The 22,180-nt window shown below is 40.5% G+C and overlaps 1 protein-coding gene across 2 annotated transcripts in view; it reads left to right on the forward strand.

The window, feature by feature from the left end:
• Positions 1-22,180, forward strand: part of LOC120735883 (ankyrin repeat and BTB/POZ domain-containing protein BTBD11-A) — a 240,766-nt gene that overhangs the window by 16,923 nt on the left and 201,663 nt on the right. The gene's annotated exons all lie outside the window — the stretch shown is intronic.

Below are 22,180 nucleotides of genomic sequence, written 5' to 3' on the forward strand. Positions count from 1 at the left end.
AGTTTATTCATCCAAGAACTCATTCACCTATGCTAATGCACACCTACACAAGGTGGCTGCATGATACCATTCCTGCTTCCACACATTCAGAGCAGATAATCCTCAGGCTTTCACGGCAGCAGATTTTTCCCACACTCTGAAAACAGATACTCAATCTCATCAGTACCCATGATCCATCATAATGTCCCAGAGGCAGCCTGGTACTGTCATCAAAATACAGTTTGTTTTTGGCCCGTTCTCACCCATAAATGCATCATCAGGGGGCTGCTAGCGTCTCTCTTTCTGACCTGCATTTGGCTCTGTGAAAGATTGGCTTAAATGTGTGAGTCAGGCTGAGTCAATGTGAGTATGCATTAAAACGCACTAGAAAATGTGAGGGACAGTGTTCTTCAGTCTTAGGGACGAAGCTGAGGCATTCATAGTGCTTTCATTGTCTGACTGGCAGCAGTCTAAAACCCAAAGATAATCTTTTCACCACCGAGACACACAGTTTGAGACATATCTGCTGTGAGATAGCTGCTGTTTTCCTCACCAGAGGACTTTAATAAATGGTAAAGCTGTCGTGAGGTCATTTTCAGTGACTCAACCAGCAGATTAATCTGATAATTGCATGTTGAGTCCCTTTGCACTAATTCATATCTGCTTCTCTCAGCTCTTCTGTTCCCCGCTTTGTCTGTTTTGTGTTTGTTTTTGGGCACTGACGCATATCTGCGGCGTTGTAGCTAATCATTTTCCAAACCATGCAGCAGTATTGTGGAAATGCGATGGCCTTTGTTGTCTACTACCGCTGCAGACATCATATTAACAACACATTAAGTGTTAGTTGCGTGCCTCTGTTTCCAGCAAATGCCGATGTAAAGCCACATAAGTTGATTTTATTGATCATTTGGGTGGAGGCAGCACATCACTCAGCTTATAAAGCTGATGTGGTGAATTAGCACAGAGCTGCCTGTTTACACTTCTGGGGACACAGAAATGCATTTTCATTAATTTTGAGCCATCGTTGTGATTGTTTGCATCCTTTTAAGTCTATCAGTCCCCGAGGACAACGTGCCTGGTTTGCTCCACTAGTTCACTGGCAAGTTATTAATTTCCCTGTTTGCTTTTGGGCAGCTAGTGTGCAGTGGGGTTACCTAGGCTTTTTATTCATCTCCTTTACTTTATGCTGCTCCCGCTGCTACAAATGAAGATGATCTTTTGAATATGCAAAGATTAAGGGAACTCTGGAGACATCTTAATGAGTGACCTCTCTCATGCATTTGAAAATGCATTATTAGATAAAACCATGTGTCTGCTGCAGTCCTGGAGTTGGTAGTTTGTTGGTTGTTGTAGATTATTCATGAAGCACTATCCATGCTCTATAAGGCTAATCTTTAATTATCATCCAGGAAAGGCAAAACAGCACACCAGCTGTGAAGCATTGATTCACAGTTGACCTCGTTCGTATGCATGTATGTATAGCCCACTTTAATTAGTGGACATAACTTAATAGATACCTGAAAGGGTAAAGCAGGGTTAAGTCATAACATCTGGCTATTTCTTTATCTTTAAATTTTAAAAGTTTTAAAGCTGTTGCCATGGCTAAAAACAGTAAACTGAAATGATAGCTTATTAAAATACTTTGGCTGACTCGAAGGTTGTTGCTTGTATCCAAGAGAAAGGAACATATGGTTCTTAGGACCAGTGGGGAGTTAAAGCCTCAGTCATATAGGCCTAGAGACCAATAAGCAACCCCCTAGCAACCACTAGGTATTCCCCTCCAATCAGTTGGTGAGTAGTTGGAGGCAGTTGCTAGGTTAAATTTGTTGTAAAGAGGTTACCTCCTAGTGATTGCTTTTCTTTTACCCATAGTTTGCAGGGAAGGCACAGACTACTATCTTCTTCTTCTTCCAGCAACCACTCTCCAACGGGTCAGGAGTATACATTATTTCCTGCCCACCAGTGATTGCCAGGACTGTTCTCACAGCTTCTGTGGGTCTGACTGAGGTCTAACTTATAGTAGGGCTATATTTACAAAGCATGTAAATATAGATAATGAAAAAAAAATGAAGCAAAAAAAAGGGCTAACCAAATGTTTAGATCACATATTTCTCTAAGGACAAGCTGACAGTCTAAATTATTCATGAAGTAGTTAGCCCCCACAGTTTTAGCAATTCCAGGTAAATTCCAGTAAGTTATTGGCAACTTTCACACCTTAATGTGATTCTAGCTGAGCTTCCTTTTGGAGTTTCTTTTTACTGTTGACAGTTGTCCTTTTCCTTTCTGTTTTTCTCTCCTCCTCTCTGCTGGAAGTCGAGGGCTGTGAAATTGGTCAGGAAACATCAATCACGGCTTCATTTCCCAGACTATCCACACCCCACCGACTCCCTCCGCACCCTTGCTGCTGCCCGTGGTCGGCATGCTTACAGGGGTTTTTCACCCTGGCTGTTCTTATGCTGCTATCATTCCGAGTGTGCTCTCCACTGCATAAATCCCTCTGTCCTCGTGGGGATAAAGAGAGTGAAGCTGATATAGTGCCCAGTTATAAACTGTCCTCAGGAAGGATTGGGCTCATCCATGTTTTAGTACAACACTGCGGTGGTATTTTTGCAAGTTTAGGGACCTCATGCTGGAGGTTAGAGTAGTAATACTATGTAGGAGATGACAGAAATTATCCCTGGTGGCCACCTGAATTGTACTTCTGTGTTTTTTAAGCCCACACAGGGAACACCTTGGAAATGATGTCAGGCTTGGGCATGTGTAAGCATTTGTTTACACATATTGTAAATGCTTACACAAATTTCTTATATAGATATGTGGTTATTTATTGATAGATTAAAACCATAATTTTCTAAAATTATGAGGTCTTTCTTAATTTACTACCCAGCACTTCACTACATACTCTGATACTGATATAGTACAATAACACATACATTGATGACATTATAAATATTAACAACATAGATGTTTATGCAAAAAACATTAAAAACACCAAAATTTAAAACCAAATAATTATAAAACACATAGAAAATGAACAAAAAATCAATAAAAAACCTGAGATTTTGTCATAATAAATTATTTTAAAAGTATTTAAACCAATCAGATCACAAATATTTTCACATTTTTAAAGTATTTAAACATTTGGAGTTAAAAGGAAAGATTAGTATTCTCATACATGGACAAATCAAATAAAACAAAATATAAACTTTGTCATAATTATACACTAATATTTATCATCATAAAAACAAACTTTTGTCATATTTATAATGTTATATTTAATAAAAAAGGAATTAATTAAAATCCAAAAAAAATCAATAGATTTTTAAATAATAATAAACAATTTATATAATAAAATGGAGTTTGCCTTCTTCCCATTTCCTGCAGAACAAAAAGAAGCTAAAACGAGACAGCGAGCAAACCTGTCCTGAATAATTTTCGTGTTTATTTAAAGCGAGCTGTCAGATAGGTGACAAAAGAGAAAGATAATGAGATCTGACAGAGTAAATTACATACAGAGGCGAGATTACTGTGTGATAGACCGAGAAAAATGATGCCCAGTGTCCCCCGTGCCCTTTCACATCACTTATCGATGTAAAAACATTTTATATTTGTCCTAGTTTTAATTGTGCATAAAGGATCTTTATCGTGACAACAGGTCTGAGGGACCTCAAAGGTACAAGAGGGCCAAATTTTGCCATCGCAGCCGGACTGCCCCAAGTGTCGGCTGCTCTTTGTTGCCATTATTGTGCGTGTGCAACTATCCATGAGCCTGTATGCCATCCAGATACTGCTCTGTCAGACTTTTTTGGCGCTGACACCATTAATAACTGACTCGTACACACCGACACACAAACAGACTGATGTGCATTCAATGAGTCCATCTGGGGAAATGAACAAGTGTTCCTCCGGGGAGAAAACGACAAAAGACTGTCAGACAGTTGCTCTGGAAATCAGCTTTGATCACCTTTCTTATGAAAACCCAAATGCGAAGATTCGAGCATCGCGTCAAATGTTCTGCTGTGTTATTTCTTTCCTTCCCGTCTGTGGAGACATCTGTAGAGCAGGATTAATTGAAAAGGCACTTCCGTAACACTCAAACTCAATCGCTTGCATCCTCTGCAAACGAGATGACAGACGAAAAATAAAAAAATAAGTAAATACATAAATCAGAGGCTTTCCCTTGGAAGGATTCAGCTGAATAAACACTTGTTTTGAAAACAGAAAGGAGACGTTTGTGCTGGTGTGAACGTGTGACATGTTGTGTTGGATTAATCATGGCATCTAACTTTTGCTCAAGACAGTCTTGAGATGGTAGAGAAGCATAAGTGATGCGCGAGATTTGTTTTATTTGCAACTGTGTAGATAGGTGTGCGTGTGTTTTGCCCAGCTTCACTATGTCTGCACACCAACAGCATGCCCTGAAGCAACTGATTAGTTAATTAGAAAAGTAATTAAATATTCATTTAAGTAATTTATCAGAAAAAAGGCCAAATACTTGATTTTGATTTGAACAAAAAGATAAATTAGAGAAGTGGTTCCCAAAGTGGGGAGCACGGTATGAATTAAAAAAAGATGAAGATGAAGCACACCAAATATGTTTCTAAACCATCCATCCATTCGCTTCCGCTTCTCCTTTTCAGGGTCACGGGAGCCTATCCCAGCTGTCATAGGGCGAGAGGCAGGGTACACCCTGGACAGGTCGCCAGTCTGTCGCAGGGCTAACACACAGGGACAGACAACCATTCACACTCACATTCACACCTAGTGGCAATTTGGATTATCCAATTAACCTATCCCTGCAAGCTGCATGTCTTTGGACGGTGGGAGGAAGCCGGAGTACCCGGAGAGAACCCACGCAAACACGGGGAGAACATGCAAACTCCACACAGAAAGACCCCGGCCTGATGGTGGAATTGAACTCAGGACCTTCTTGCTGTGCGGCAGCAGTGCTAACCACCGTGCCACCGTGTTTCCAAAACCAAAGACTAGAAAATATGATGAAGCATATCTTGCCTTTGGCTTCACCTGCACAACAGTGGTGCCAAGGTAGGTATCCCCGGCAGAATTTGTTTTGAATGTAGAAGCCACGTCCGAAGTTCACTCTGACACGTTTGCCGTGACAGTAACTGCATGTGTTTATGTAAGTGTGCAATAACTGTAGATAGTGAGATTAACAGCAACAGCATTTTGTCTCTGTCCGCCATTGTAGAAATTCAAAAAAGGTGCACCCCTTTGATGTTGCGTGAGTAAATCTCCGTATTCCTCATCCAAACGTAAACGCAAAAAACTGACATTTTGAAAATCTCCACCCTGGCAGGAGTTTTTCAAAATCTCATTTTTAAACATGCTGTTTACGTGTGGACGAAAGGCCCAAACGCATAGAAAAAGCTGTGTTTACTTTTATTTGTTTAATTCTTTACAAAAGGTTTGAGGTGTGAAATTAATTGCAATGGAGTTTGAAAACAATATATGGGTGTGTGTGATTGGAGGATGTGTTTATGCCAGGGGGGGAGAAGGGGGCGTGAAGATTTTCTTGTAAAACAAAGGGGGACCGAGCAAAAAAAGGTTCGGGAACCACTGAATTAGAGGATGGAATGACCTTTGAAACCATTGTGACCCTTGACCAGATGTTAGTCCATCATTGTGTGTGTTGTGGCTGTGGGAAATAGTTGTTTACTGAGCTGCTTAAGAGCCAGATAGCTGCAAAGGGAATTGCTGAATATCACTGAACACATCTGCGAGTTGCAGAAAGTTGTATAACTTAATATGCAGATAACTTTTTGGTGTATTGGATTTATGCTCTCCCCGTGGTTCAGCTCAGTTATGTAACAGATACATGAGATTTAAATGCAGGGTTTGCCTTTATTTGTAAGGAAGCACCAGTCCAGCTTTGATTTTCTTTGCTCCCGATATCAATTTTAAAAACATAAACTCTTGGTATTAGTGTACTGATTCAACAGCGGCACTTTTTTTCTCTTCTTTAAATGGGAACAACACCAATTATACAGGGACAACATTACTCGCTGCCAGCGTATTGTAACTGCATCTCAGATGGAGCTGGAATTTGATTGTGGGTAATCTAGATGCCAAGTTTTGACGAATAAGGTGCTAGGTTTTTTCCTACAGTCCTGGGGGAAACTTTCTTAACTTATTTAAGATGCTTTTCGAGCAATAAGTCGTTTTACTTAAAAGAAAAACACTTCATGTCAATGGAAATGTATTTATACACAAACAATGCACAAGGCTGGGGGACTGGGGAGGGGGGTGATGCATGAGACTGCTGGGGGTGAATAGTACAGTTTTTTACAAATAACCCTCGTGACTGGTCTTACATAAACTCTCTCTGGAGGAAGGAAAGTTTATTTTTCTCTTAGTTGTGTTTTAGATCATTTTCAGAGCCCTGCTTTGAACACCCCCCCCCCCCCCAGCCCCCTCCCAACCCCAAATATAATTAGGCCCATCGGTGTGGAAATCCTCTATCTAATGCACAGACTGACAGCAGGGCTCAAAAAGCGTAATAACCTCTCTGTCGAGTGAGCTAATTTGTTATCGCGTGTGAAGATCTTCAGCATGTATGAGTCAGCTTGTGGAGAAGAATAATTGGAACTGGACTAATGCAATGAGGAATTACTATTCTGGGGTCTAGTTAGGCATTATGGGGGACAGCATGAACATTAGATGTTACCAAGTGTCGGTTTAGGGAGTGTGCAAGCCTGCCACTTATAATTGGAAAAAAAAAGACAGAAAGAGGAACATGCGGACAAATTATTTAAAAAAACAATTCATGTACACCATATGAGTGTACTGACCCTGACTAAGCTGTTCTGGTTTTGTGATCTTTTTGAACATTATGTTAAGATTTAATGCATTGATGCTGTGAAATACCTCTTTCATCATCTCAAAGCCAAACTGTAAGAATCTAAAGTCGTTCGAGACACATTGGAGGCAAGTTAAGAGTTTTCAGGGTAGTTGATGCGGATACAATCATATAGGCTTCAAAAAGGAAAATCGATAAGTGTTTATGGCCTGAACCGACTTTATAACCAGCAGTCTCCACACTTAAAGACAACATTAGTCTCATTCCACATTATTTAGTATTTCCGGAAACGTGCACATGACAAATTTGCACCTTGTAAAGTCGAGATGGGGAAGAGGTGAGCAAACAGTTGCCTGATGTAAGTCTACGTGCTCCTTTAATCTTTTGTTTTGGTTTCCACGGACTGCGGGAAGCATGTGGCTCTTTAGAAGCTGAACGCTTCACCATGTTCACCAGCTGGTCACTGACTTTGCTGTTTGGTGCTGGAAAGCTAAGATACAGATTAGGATTTAAGTTTCGGCTGAACAGCTGTTGCTGAAAACACTCTCAGTAAGGAAACAGTAAAAACAGTGCAGCTTCGTGCAGGAATTAAAGAGAGGAACTTATTATGAGTCCTGTGACAATTGTGTGGATTTGTTCACATGTTTACAAAGTATGAGTGAATCCCATGGACATCTCATGGCCAATACCAGTGAGCATCAAAAACAATTCAATAAACTTCTGTACTACAAGTTTTTACAGGCATATATAGATTAACTTTATAAATACCTAAAAACATCTACTAAGTAGTTTTCTAGGTTTTTGAAACTACTAAGAAGAAGTAAATTGGTACGTTTGTTTTGGGGTTCTTTTTACAAGATGATAAGTGTGGTGTGGATAGGTTATTTTCACGAATAGGAGGTACAAGAGGGCCTTCTTCAGTAGTCAGGAAATATGCAGAGAGAACAGAACTGAGTAAACCTGAACAGGTTTGAGCAGAAAAATTACAATTTTGCTAAAAAATAATGGATTATGAATATAGACATAAATGTGAAGGGGCAATGATGCGATCAAGGTTAACCGGACTTTCCAATATTTTAGATGGTTGTTATCTTAACATTAATCTCTGCAAATATGTCTCAAAACGGTCCAAAAAAAGGGGTTTCCTGATTCTTAGCCTCTAGCAAACCTCTGGATCCCCGCTCAGTGCAGCCTAGTGGTGCGAACTGGCCAGTCAGCCGATGACATTTACCCCTTTGGTGACTGTTTTTTTCTCTAACTCACAATAACTGATTTGTGACTGATTGAGTGGAGTTTTTATTAGATGTTTAATGAAAATGCCGCATGCGAGTATCTATTTGCATCTTTTCTCACAGTAATTCAAATTACAAATTATAAGTGAGATAAATATTGGTCTAAAAAATGAAAAAAGAACAATTTAATTAGCTAGCTAAAGTCACTGCTACTATCTAATTGAAAATGTAAATAGCAAAATTGGTGGAAATTGTTAGCAATATTGATGAATTAAAAGGAAGTTGACTGTTTGTTAGCAGGATGCATAAACAGTTTAAATAACTAAAATTCTGAATGTCTGGCAGTTAAAAGAATTAGCATTACTGGTAAGCCACAGACATATAAAGTTCATGCTGAAGTGCCTTAAACCTTCAAATACTACTACTACTACTACTACTACTACTACTACTAATAATAATAATAATGATGATGATGATGATGATGATGATGATGATGATGATGATAAAGAGAAATAAAAAAAAAACACCCCATGGTTGAAAAGAAGACTTCAGCTTATACTGAAAAAACTGTTTATGACTGTATTGATCTTTAATACCGTTTTACTGGTACAGGAACTCAGAGATTCCCAGATTATACAAGAGGGCGATGCTGGAACATCTTCTACTCTTTGTAGCAACAATGCTGAGGTTTTTCCTGAGTGGAGACACTGATCGGTGAGGAAGAGATTGCAGCCAGTCAGGTGCACCGTCAGCGGCAGTGTAAACTGTGACAGGGCTGTGGTGACACAACCAGAGCAGTGACCAGAAACAAGGCATGGTGGCATAAATACTTTGATTTTATAGGCTCAGCCTCTGGTTTCAGGTCATACTGACTAGAACATTAAGCCTAATTTGTAAATTATGACCTTTCTAAAAGTCCAAAAGCAGGATTATACAGGAAATGCTCTTTGGCTAATTGTCGGTAAACAGCTGTGTGGCAGGCAGAGTTGGACCCAAATGCAGAAGTTGAAAGGCGGGAATTGAACTAAAAATGGCAGCTTTAATGCCGAAGACTTCCTGAAAACATAAAACAAAAACAAGGCAAGGCAGGAGCTAGGAACCTAGGACTCAAGGATGAATTACAGAACACACAGGGCTCACAGCTCGGAGGGAGTTCACAACAAAGGAGAAGACACACACCAGATAATTAGGGAGATAGGACACTAGAAATTCACCAATCCAAGACAAAGGAAGCAAAACTAAACACAGAGCACAAGAGACAAGTGACTATCAAAATAAGACGGGAAGTAATTAATACTGAGACCAAGACTAAAACACATGAACTTCAAACAACTAAATGGGGTAATCAGACAAACATGGTCACAGGATGCAGAGAGACCAGACAGCTATACTACAAAAAGTATATATATACTATAAAAACTACAAGACCCAGGGACCATGGGTTCTCATATTCACTCCTCACTGTATACAGTGTGAACACTCAATGCAACACTTGAACTAGTGGGTGATGTTACAGTGGTTACGACCATCTTTTTATACCCAAAAAGATGGTATATATGGCAGGGATCTCATTTTAAATCAGTGAAACAGTTCTTTTCTGTCAGTGGTGAGTTTAAAATGAACTACACATTAAATCCCAGTAAATATATGAAAAAAAAAAGGTGTAATTTCATCAATACGAAAATACAGTTAATGGTCCAAAATTGATGCCCTCTTTTCCAAAGTTGACCAGTGGGCCAGATAGGAGTCTTTGCCGGGCCGCTTCTGGTCCCCAGGCCTTATGTTGAACCATTTATATGTGGAATAACCATTTAAAATTTTAGATTTAGTTAAGATTGACATTTAAAGATGTGAGTTATTAATGACTGGATTCTCAAGTCCATCTGACAGGGCTGTGGGGACACGTCAAATGAAAAAGTTTGGGAACCACAAACAGTGCTACTGTGTGTGACTGACACAGCCTAATCTACACTGTGTGTTTGTAATAATGAAGAAACATGTAACACCGTCCAGTGAGACTGCAGTCATCCGCTCTTGTTCGTGTTCTACCAAATACAAAACCACTTCCACCGTATTTGTTTTCTTCATCACTCGTGCCTTTTTTCACGCACCGAGCAAACCTGTTTCACAGACAGTTTACTTTAACAACGACGCTGCAGAGATAGAATTTCATGAAGCAAATCATTTTCTCCACATGCCAACTGTACCCTTAACAATAAATAAATAAATAAAATTCCCTTTCAGCGTTTTCTGAGTGTGCCATGATTTACATAGGAGGTTTTGGAAACAATAACAGTGCTGAGTGAGTAGCTCTGACTTTGCTTGTCATACGCCCACTCAGTCACCCTCATCAAACCCACATGTTGTAGCTGCAGATGAACAAGCTTGGTGCAGTTGCTATGCTCCTGCTTTTATTTATTTATTTCTCTGCATTTCCAATGTCGTGCCGTGTCTTGGGTGAGACAGCGCTTGACAGATGTTCATAAAAGACACCTCGGCTTTGTGCGGTGATTCTTTCATACACCTCGTATTTGTCTGTGTGCACATAGGAGTTGTCGTTTATCCATTCCTAGACATTATGTCGCCAAACAGAGTAGACTATCTCAGACTTACACCTTCCTGAGGGGATTTACACCAATCGGCCACAACCCTAAAACTAACAACAGGCAAAATTGCAAATTGCAACAGTAGCCCAAATACTGATGCTGGATGCTTTTAAGTAATCAGTAAGTTTTTCATCTTGGGCTTCTCCATGTCCTCCACTTGCTTCTTTTTCCTTTGGTCTTAGCTTTGAAGTCAAAACTTCTCTTTTTTAGTTGATCTACAACTGGCATGTCAGGGAAAGGGGAAAAAAATCACTCCACTGGAAACACTTTGGAAATATGTGCTTTTTCTTCCTTCTTGGTTGGTATTGTTTTGTTTTCTTCTGTGGGTAATTCTTCTTTTTTTCCCTTTAGTAGTGCAGGCTTAGCTCTACAGCAGCGGTCCCCAACCTCTTTTGCGCCACGGACCGGTTTATGCCCGACAATATTTTCACGGACCGGCCTTTAATGTGTCGCGGATAAATACAACAAAATAAAACTAGTACCGGTACCGAAAAAAAGAAGATTTATTCATAACACATGTGAAAAGACCCAGGAAAACCGAGTTAACGATAAAAACGATAACAAAATAACGCTGAAAACCGATAAAAACCCTGAAAACCACACATTTCACACCTGAGCCTCAACTCTCGCGGCCCGGTACCAAACGACTCACGGACCGGTACCGGTCCGAGGCCCGGGGGTTGGGGACCGCTGCTCTACAGCATCATCACTGCTTCCTCCAATACACTTTGAGATGAACTTACTTCCTTATGTTACGTCCTTGTGAACACTGGTCTGTTAATTTACAATAATTCTGCTCAGTAATAAGAATAAATTATGTCATTTACGTTATAATGCACCAACTACCGGATTTGAAAAGGTATAACGGGAATATCGGGTTTAGCTGTTCAGTATAATCAAAGCTTACGCTTCCTTCATTCAAATATGTGACAGAACAAGCATGAACTTTGGAGGCCCCACCTTTCAACCCACAGGAGCTGAAGGATCTGCAGTACGCTTTACTCTTCTATAGTACAAGTTACCCTTTGTCCTCCTCAATATTGGGCAGGTTGTTTTAATGTTGTGGATGAATGTTGTACGTGTTTGGGTCTGCACCAGTGTGCCCTCCTAGAAAACTTCTGTTGGAGGTCCACGCAGAAGGCAGCAGTATAATTAGATGCTCGAACCACCTCAGTCGGCTGCCTTTGATGTGAAAGAAGCAGCAGCCGCAGACATCAAGAAGGAAGCTGCGTTTGTAATCTTTTTGATTTTATAGCAAACGTTTGTGTAGGTCAGGTTTTGAATATAAATCCATTTTTCAAACAGAAAGCATCGCCTCTGGTGTCCCTCCTCAACAAGTCTGGGGAATGTTTGAACCTGTGCTTTTACTCAAAAATAATAAAAAGGGAGAAGACTTTTAAAAACAACTTCTTTTTTTTGCAACAGCAAACATGTTTTCAAAGAAGCATATTACAGCAGCTGCTTGAAACAGGCAGGAATGCCTCATGGTTGGTTTCAGCAAGTTACAAAAATTGTTGGACTTGGATTCAAAAGGCCTGAAAGGTTCTGCAGACACACACACACACACACACACACACACACACACAATCGAATCATCTACCAAACATTCTCGCTCTATATTTTCATCATAGGTTTAGTGGCTAGATATGGTTAACTTGTGTTTTTGCTTCCGAGATATCATTAGTGAAATTAGTTGAATTACAAATACAGCTCGAGGCGTTTGCCCTTTCCTGTCATTATTGCTGCATCATTATGAGGTTAACTTTATGTCTGCTTCACAAGTGAAAATGTGCTTGCAGACGGGAATTTAATGCACTGATGCGCGTTTCTCCTCAGTGCTTATTTGGGCCATAGACGAGTTACAGCCAAGTGCCCCCAAATGACCACTGTGGCCTGCTGTGCCCGTGTGCGTTTTGAAGGCTTGTGATTCAGCCACAGATGGGACTGTGACTTCAGCTGACTGTAAATGGACGGCAAGGACATTCTTTAAATGAGGCGGTCCCCCCGCCCCCCGTGGATCCTCCCATCCTTGTCTGCGGGCTCAAGATATGGCGGCTACTGGGATGAAACGTGAAGGAAGACCAGGCTAGTTCAGCCTTTTGGTTATGCAGCCTGGGCTTTAAAGTAGGCCAGCTCATGCCTGGAAGCAGCCGTGCCAAATGAACTTCCTTAGCTGTTGTGTTCGGCGGTGTTTTGGAGGAGCCTCCAGGGAGGTGGGGCTGTCAAGGCAATATGAAGCACTTGCAATGCAGGCAAAAAAAAAAAAAAGAAACTCGGTTTGGTTCTCTCTTACAGTCCCTCTTTGCGGTGCAGAGCGCTGAAACATATTTCATTTAAAAATTTAAAAACTATAAACAGTGCAGAAATAGTAGATCAGCTGCATGTCTATAGCAATACTTACTGAAGTCTTTACCTTTGTCGATCACGCTACAGCAACATGAAACATTTTCATCATGTGCGGCCGATATGAAGACGGAAATAGGACAGAAACTCCTGCTGTCTGGTGGTAGAGTAGAACTAGCATGTGGCTGATGGAAACTCGAAACTAAATCTCCCCAAACGTGGCCAGGGCTCTGACGGAGAAGCTGTGGGACGAGCTAGGGTGGGTCTGAAAAGAGGACGGCAGAGCTGCAATGAATAGCATTAGCCATCCTGTGTTATGGTGACATCAGAAGTATAAATGAAGGGTTAATTATGAAAGAGGAAGAAATTAAATTGATCAAATACCATACAGTGCTATGAGTCTGCAGATTCACCACTTTGGGCTTTGCACATAAACAATAATAGGATTCATTATTTCATAGGTTGTGCATGTTGTCTGCTGGGAATAGTAAGAAATTAAATGCACTTAGCTGCATATTAAGCATTCAGAATCATTTTATTTGAGCAGTCCTCCTTTGGGGATCAGACTAATAAGCCATTACATTTATCTGCTCTCTGCAGTTATTGGTTGCTTTAAAGAATATTATAATGTACTCCTGTGAACTAATGAGAAAAAGCAATACTTCTATTTTAGGGGAGACGGGTGGATAGGTTAACATTTTAAGTAGCAGTAGCTTGCATTAAGATAGTTATTTCTTCTCGTACATGTTTTCTGAAATTTTGGATCAATAGATAAGTTTTCATACTTTTCAGAACATAAATGTAAATCTCTTCCTATGAAGATAACCCCACCAATAAATTAAATTTTTTTAAGTATGGTTTTATTAATCAGGTCTGACTAAATATATAAGCCATGTAAGGCTTCTAAGTAGCTTCTTTCTCCGAGAGGCAAGCCATGAGAGCCACTGAAATTTTATTTACATTAACTTTCAAATAATTTGACAATAAGATTAAATAAAGCAACAATCAACACATCTGCACAGTGTTTTTGTCTTTGGGAAACTAGTATTCACCAAGCTGAAAAAATTATGCAAAACTATCAAAATCTGCAGTTCCTCTAATGGCCACTTGAGGCTGTATCTGACTCAATCCTCATGAACTCCTATATAAAATAGGCTAAACTAAGCAGTGAATTCTGCATGTTTACAGCCAGGAAAAAACTTAAAGCGTCGGTCTGTAAACCCTCCCAGTACTTTCTGTGTTAGTGTTAATTTTTGCTTTTATAATTCACCTGTTTGAATTATGTTTAAGTCTTATAGTTAAGACAGTGGCTGCTTTGATTGACAGGCATGCTGACAATTAAAGAATACTTATTTAATTTGAGTCACTGGACTGAAATTTTCCACCATGCCCTTACTTTTGTATTTTTATTTTTAATTAAATTATCTCATAAATAAAGTTTTCTATGTTGCACAGACCAAACCTGCAGGTTTGCGCTTCAGGATACTTTCCACTAATTAGCAGGTATGTTTGTGTGTTACACTGAAACTACTAGCTTCTATCTCCACAAGCAAACATGAATGCAGTCATAATACTTAAAACTTAAATATGAGAACGCCCAAACAAGAGAGTTACTGCACAGTGGTTGCACTCCTCTTCTCTATGCCGTCTTTGGTATTTATGGGCAAACAATAAAAATAAGCTAGTACTAGATGTCACAATTTTTCTTCAGGTAATTATTTAAATTATTTTTTGGGATTAAATTTAAATTTTCTTAAAATTTTTAAATATTAAGTATACATTAATTTTCTACATGTGAATTTTGGAAATTTCATTCCTCTAATCTGCTTTAAACCTTAACACTTTTTGAGTTTCAAAATTTTATTTACTTTCTCTTTAATATAAAACTTCTCTTCTTCAGTGCAGGAGCTCTGTCAGATGCACGCTCCGTTAAAGACATTGCCACCTTCTCACCAGTAAAGCAAGGGTGTGCATTTTTCACTGGCACTCACAGCAGGACCTTGCCTCCACACTTATTTCACTGTCAGAATCCACCAGGAGCGACTTTAACAGTTTCTATGATGAAATAGCTGCTAAACAGTCAGGGAATCCCTCACTACCAGACAAAGCTCATTTAATGAACATCCTGTCACTAGTAAAACTGCAGCATTCTCGCAGCCTGGTTGGGGGCTGCACAGAGATTCTCAGAGCATCAATTTTTTCACACATACAGCACACGTGCTGGTCTATACTGGGCTGCAGAAAGGGAAATGGAGAGGTGACAAGATCAGGGAGAAAGAGGGGAGTGCAATAATTGCACTGACTGAGTGGGGGGATGAATCTGGGAAAACAGAAGTGAGAATAGGAGTAGGTGGAAAAAGGGGTGGTGAAGGCTCGAGCAGCCCGGGATAATCAGAGGAGGGAAATGAGCCAAGTCCCACGCAGTCTTCGCCAACCGCCCCGGAGCGACCGATGACAAGCCTGATGGATGGCAGTGCACGGTGAGCACACTCCTATGGGAGGGAAGGAAGAGAAGGGAGACAAGGGGAGGACCGACGAGAGAAGACAGGGAGCTGCAGGTGGTCAACGAGGTAGTCAGAAACCAGAAGATACACAGGAATCAGTGTGAAAGATGAGCTACACCAAGAAAACACGGGTTTTTAATACCTACCAAGATTAAATATTTAAGATATGCAGATATTTCTTTGTGACCTGAATATGTTTTCACAAAAACTTTTGAAATATATACAAAGGAAGTCACATATAAGCATGTCTAGACCACTTCCAGGTTATTGTGAAACCACCTTCAGCAACAGTAATAGTGTCTCATCATTATGGAGGAATTTGTTACAGCATTGCTTCAGCTAATTTAAGTTTGCAAGCATCCATTTATCCACAGCTCTCTTAAGATTCTGCCACTGTGTTTCACGTGGGTCTGAACTGTGGCTGGACCAATGCTACACCTTGATTCTTGATCCCATTACATGACAAAGTTTGGGCCAAGCTTTAGCTGTTGAATGCACGTCATGTAGTTGGTTCAAATGCAACCTTGCAAACCTAAACCGCGCTTTTTTAGAGAGGAGAGGCCTCAACGCTTTCCAGCAAGCCAATTACTTTCTAATTGCACTGTCAACTTTAACATTTAACATGCTAACTGAAGCCTGTTGAGTCTGAGATGTAGCTCTTTATTACAGTTTATTTAAGTTTTGTATGCTCTAGAACAGCAAACTAACAAAAATTTACAATTACAGTAAGTACTTTTGATTAGCATCACCTGCTATTTATTCTCTGAATTTATATGGAAGTAGTTAGGGTGTGTTTAGTTTTTCAAATAGCAGTCTTCAGTGGAAGAGTTTGTAGTGTGCAGCAGTGAAGGAAGTCTTAACTATCCACGGGGTTGTGAATATGAATTAGTAGAGCTCTACTCTATTGGCATCCGAGGAATTACATTGTGCCTCCAAAGATAGTGGACCAAAAGCACAAGAGTGACATTTAAAGTAGGCTTTAGGTTTAAAGTTTTTCCCTTGCTTTAAATTTTTAATCTGCCATGATTTTATCTCCCTCCTGAACAGGAAATTTGCCATGGCTTATCGCCCCAAGGCGGTCATGTATGTCTCCAACTAAATGAAGACTGACCCACCTACTCTGAAAGAACTGGAAAATGTAAAACATGAAAAATCTTTGTTTCCTCCTGTTCTTACTTAAAGCAACAGTTTATTTAAAATGGTAACTAGACACTGTACTTTCATGTTTTATTCACACTTACACGTGTGCCTATATAGCACCTGTGGGTCACACTTGGCGAAACATGATATAAGAGAAGAAAAGTACACCATATCAGGCAGTCGGAGCCTGAGCTTCCCATTGGATGGATTTGGTCCCAGCCTTGTGCACCTTGTGGGCTCACTGATGGGAGATCAGCAGCCAAGAGAAATAAACAAGGCAGTAAACACTGACTGCCAGAGGGGTGGCCGCAAGGGAGAGCTTATTTTTCACTCTCCACGAGAGGTCTGTCCAATCAAAACATGTCAGCCTCCTCTCAAAAATCACACCAACCAGCTCTCTTGAGAGTTTAAGGAGAAGGGTGACAGATGTGGGTGTTTAGGATTATATAAATGTCATTCTTGTGGCAATAAGAAAGGTTTTTATGTGGCAATGCACCAACATATTGAGCCTAATTGTTATAATTGGGGTTTGTGTTTTTTTTCTGAAGAAAGTTCTGGTAGTTGCAGAAAAAACAGGGAAATATTCGCTAAACAGAAGAGGGCCAGCCAGAACGTTTCATTATTTATTAAATATTAAGCTTCAAGCAGGAGAAGCAAAACATTAGTCGGTTCAGATTTCTGAAATAGGATGACATGCTGTTTTGCATTATTTACAGTGAAATGTTTTGGTGTTTTAGACTAGTTTCAGTGCAAAATTAGAATTAATACGATATCTCCCTGGGCACTTAAAGCTGCTATAATGAATATTTTTATATAAATGACAAGTCAGATGATGAAGTCTGGTGTGAAAGTGGCGAATCCTTTTGCTGGAAGCATCAGACAATTACCCCCCAGCAGTGCAGTTCTCCTCAGGTCTACAGAAAGTTTTACTGTATGCTCTTACAGCTAAGTTTGCAAATGAGATGCATTGTCACAAGCTGAAACAGCACTTCTTTCAGCTTGTGGCCTTCATTACGATAATTGCAAAACATTACAGGAAACATTTTAACCCTTCATAGTGTGGTAAAGTTACAAAGTACTAAGGCGTATAGACATTAACATCAGATTAAAACTGCACTGGGAGCTTCGTGGCATGCCAAGCAGCTACTGTAGGTGTAACATATACAGTGGGGCAAAAAAGTATTTAGTCAGCCACCGATTGTGCAAGTTCCCCCACCTAAAATGATGACAGAGGTCAGTAATTTGCACCAGAGGTACACTTCAACTGTAAGAGACAGAATGTGAAAAAAAAATCCATGAATTCACATGGTAGGATTTGTAAAGAATTTATTCGTAAATCAGGGTGGAAAATAAGTATTTGGTCAATAACAAAAATACAACTCAATACTTTGTAACATAACCTTTGTTGGCAATAACAGAGGTCAAACGTTTACTATAGGTCTTTACCAGGTTTGCACACACAGTAGCTGGTATTTTGGCCCATTCCTCCATGCAGATCTTCTCGAGAGCAGTGATGTTTTGGGGCTGTCGCCGAGCAACACGGACTTTCAACTCCCGCCACAGATTTTCTATGGGGTTGAGGTCTGGAGACTGGCTAGGCCACTCCAGGACTTTCAAATGCTTCTTACGGAGCCACTCCTTTGTTGCCCGGGCGGTGTGTTTTGGATCATTGTCATGTTGGAAGACCCAGCCTCGTTTCATCTTCAAAGTTCTCACTGATGGAAGGAGGTTTTGGCTCAAAATCTCACGATACATGGCCCCATTCATTCTGTCCTTAACACGGATCAGTCGTCCTGTCCCCTTGGCAGAAAAACAGCCCCATAGCATGATGTTTCCACCCCCATGCTTCACAGTAGGTATGGTGTTCTTGGGATGCAACTCAGTATTCTTCTTCCTCCAAACACGACGAGTTGAGTTTATACCAGGAAGTTCTACTTTGGTTTCATCTGACCACATGACATTCTCCCAATCCTCTGCTGTATCATCCATGTGCTCTCTGGCAAACTTCAGACGGGCCTGGACATGCACTGGCTTCAGCAGCGGAACACGTCTGGCACTGCGGGATTTGATTCCCTGCTGTTGTAGTGTGTTACTGATGGTGACCTTTGTTACTTTGGTCCCAGCTCTCTGCAGGTCATTCACCAGGTCCCCCCGTGTGGTTCTGGGATCTTTGCTCACCGTTCTCATGATCATTTTGACCCCACGGGATGAGATCTTGCGTGGAGCCCCAGATCGAGGGAGATTATCAGTGGTCTTGTATGTCTTCCATTTTCTGATGATTGCTCCCACAGTTGATTTTTTCACACCAAGCTGCTTGCCTATTGTAGATTCACTCGTCCCAGTCTGGTGCAGGTCTACAATACTTTTCCTGGTGTCCTTCGAAAGCTCTTTGGTCTTGGCCATGGCAGAGTTTGGAGTCTGACTGTTTGAGGCTGTGGACAGGTGTCTTTTATACAGATGATGAGTTCAAACAGGTGCCATTCATACAGCTAACGAGTGGGGGACAGAAAAGCTTCTTACAGAAGACGTTACAGGTCTGTGAGAGCCAGAGATTTTCCTTGTTCGAGGTGACCAAATACTTATTTTCCACCCTAATTTACGAATAAATTCTTTACAAATCCTACCATGTGGATTCATGGATTTTTTTTTCACATTCTGTCTCTCACAGTTGAAGTGTACCTCTGGTGCAAATTACTGACCTCTGTCATCATTTTAAGTGGGGGAACTTGCACAATCGGTGGCTGACTAAATACTTTTTTGCCCCACTGTAGGTGATCCAGTAATAAATGTGCATATAGTCAGCGTTTAAAGTGGAATTTGGCAGGTGGATGTAGCAGTACAGTGGACGGGAAAGAATGAAAAAAAAAAAAAAGTCACATGTGAGCTCCTGTGTGGAGTCTAATCAATGCCATCAGTATTTAAGGTTATCTTTGCTACCCTTAAACCAACTTAACGTTGGCCATGAATGCCACAACTGCTGTGCACACGTCCATTACTATAAACTTTACCATAGTAATGTCAACTGTTACTACACTGTAGCATGTGATCAACTTTGTTAGTGTATTTGATTTTCTTTGTTACTGTGTTTGAAAAGTTGCATTTGAAATGATCTGCCATTGAAAACCCCCCCATTAATAATCTAGCTAATCAAGGTAATGTGACTGAAACTGGACTTACATCTGCACCATGAATACACACATGAACTGCTTAGCTGTTAAAAACAGTCCCCCCAAAACTAACTAGTGAGAAGAACAGTGTAAATGAGCTTTTTAGGTGAAGTTCTCTAGAGATGAAAGACCGCTGCCTCAGCATGAGGCCGGTTGTGGCATCATGGACAGAGGAGTCTGTGTCCAAACAATCCTCTTTTGAACCAAACTCACGCTTCACTGAGATCTGACTGAGCGTAAACCTGATCAATTGCCAAGTTTAGAAATTAAAATTTGAGCGCCAGAAGCTGCAGAGTGGTTACTCTGTGGAAAAATATTTGCATATTGCAATACTTTCTAAAAAGCTCATAGTTTATACCTTGGTCTTTTAGTTTTCTGTCTTATATAAACACTGTTACAATAGTGAACGCATATATTTAAAAAAGAGCCAAAGTTTTAAATAATGAAGACAGTATATGTACAAGTAAAGCTTTAAACATCCAACTTCAGCCAGTTTTGGCTCAAGAGGAAAGAGAATCAGGCAAAGCTACTCTCGTAAAGCCCAAGAGTAAAAATCTTAAATATGCCACTACATGCAGGCCTGTCAGTGTGAAATCTGCTTTTGTCTGTGCTCTAAACACAGTAGAAATCAAGCAGCTGAACATGTGTTTAGTTCAGTGTGTGCGTAGGAGGCCTGTGACATTAAATGCAGCTCACACTGCGTACAAAGTGTGTTAACTCATTAAAGAGTGCGATCCAGATTTGCAGAGAACGGCGCGTCACTGTGAAGTCGGTGGCTCGGTGCTACAGAGCTGCACCTCACCGGCGGACGCGCATCGACAGGCACTGCTTGGCGATGTCAAAGACAGCATGTCAGGGCTGATGAAAAGTGACTGAAGAGCATATCAGTGTCCAATTTAAATTCAGCCGATAATATGTGCTGATGAATATAGTCATCAAAAGTTTGAGCCGGAGCAGGCTGATAGGGGGAGCCCCATTAGCTGGTGTCATATATCTCATGAAGAGAACAGTTTGTGACAATAGAAAATTCAATGTGACGCTTTGTCTCTGGGCAGACTGACAACGTTGTGAATCTCTGTCTCTGGATAAAATAGGATTCTCTGGGTTATTTTATTGTTACTGACACTGATGGATAGCTTTAATTATTAATTCAGTAAAAAGTCTCCACCTTGTCAAAACGGCTTTGTCTGTTATTGAACCCGAACAGCTTTATTTTGAAGTAGATAATGTCTTGAAGTACTCATTTCAATAGTTTTCAGGATCTAAATGTCATCTTTGTGTCTTTCTACCACGATGTAGTCTCATTTCGAATTGCTGAAAAAAGCTCATTTATATTGGGGACATAGAAATTACTCTGTAATAATGCACAAAGAATCTGCACAACTTTACAGATCAAAAAATGACAAATTACATGAGCATTATATATGTATTGTAGTGCTTAAATTCAAGATGCATAAGGAAGCATAGAGGTCAGTTTATCCAGCTCAGTGTTCAAGATAATTTATGCATGTTCAGCTACATAAAGTGTATGAATGCAAGTCTGCAAGAGTTCCGCCATCAACACATCTGCACAGTGTTTGTGCATTCCTGTGTGTCACTTTTTAAGTTGGGTCCATGAATTATAGAGAGACAAGGCTGCCTTCCTTCAGGGAATGCATCAGAAATAGTCTGTGGAGATGCTAAAACTCCTGTGCACCTTATCTTTTTAAAGTTAAAAGTAAGAACTTTTGAGAGAAGTTCAAAGACTGTAGTCAAGTCTGTTTCTGGCCACTGTGGTGCTCCAGTCCAGTGAAGAATTTTGATGTTTTTTGGGGTAGTATATTTAAGTTTCTTCAACTTTCTTCAGCTTTTTACAATATTTGCTTGTCTGCCCGTTCGTGGACACCAGTATTCCCATCAGTGGAGATTGTGCGGACTGAATAATTTTGGGTTAATGCCATAGAGATGTGTAGATTAAGGAAAGATCTTTTAGCAATGCACTGGAGACCGAGACATATTTGTGCAGTGTCTGTGCCTACAATCAGCCTATGTTCCCGTCCTCATCTGTGGCCACGATCGGTGAGTAGTGACTAAGAAATTGTAGATATATGCAGGTAAAAGTCTCCAAAGGGTGTCTGGGTTACAGAAAGTGCGATTGGCCTCCTGGACACCATCTAGCTGAGGTGTTTTAAGCATTCACAACTGTGGGGAGATCCCAGGGCAGGCCCAAGACATGCTGGCAAGATCACAACTTTTGGCTGGCTTGGGAAAACCCAAGAGTCCTCATGGATGAGCTGGAGGAGGTGCCCAGGAGGGAAGGAGGTCTGGGGTTCTGTAGCGATTCTTTTCCCATGACCCAGACCCAGATAAATGGTTGATCTCCTGCTACTTGGCTACATGTGCTGCAAACAGG

This window comes from Simochromis diagramma, unplaced genomic scaffold (assembly GCF_900408965.1).
Source record: "Simochromis diagramma unplaced genomic scaffold, fSimDia1.1 OVJJ01000816.1, whole genome shotgun sequence".
Classification (NCBI taxonomy): Eukaryota; Metazoa; Chordata; class Actinopteri; order Cichliformes; family Cichlidae; genus Simochromis; species Simochromis diagramma.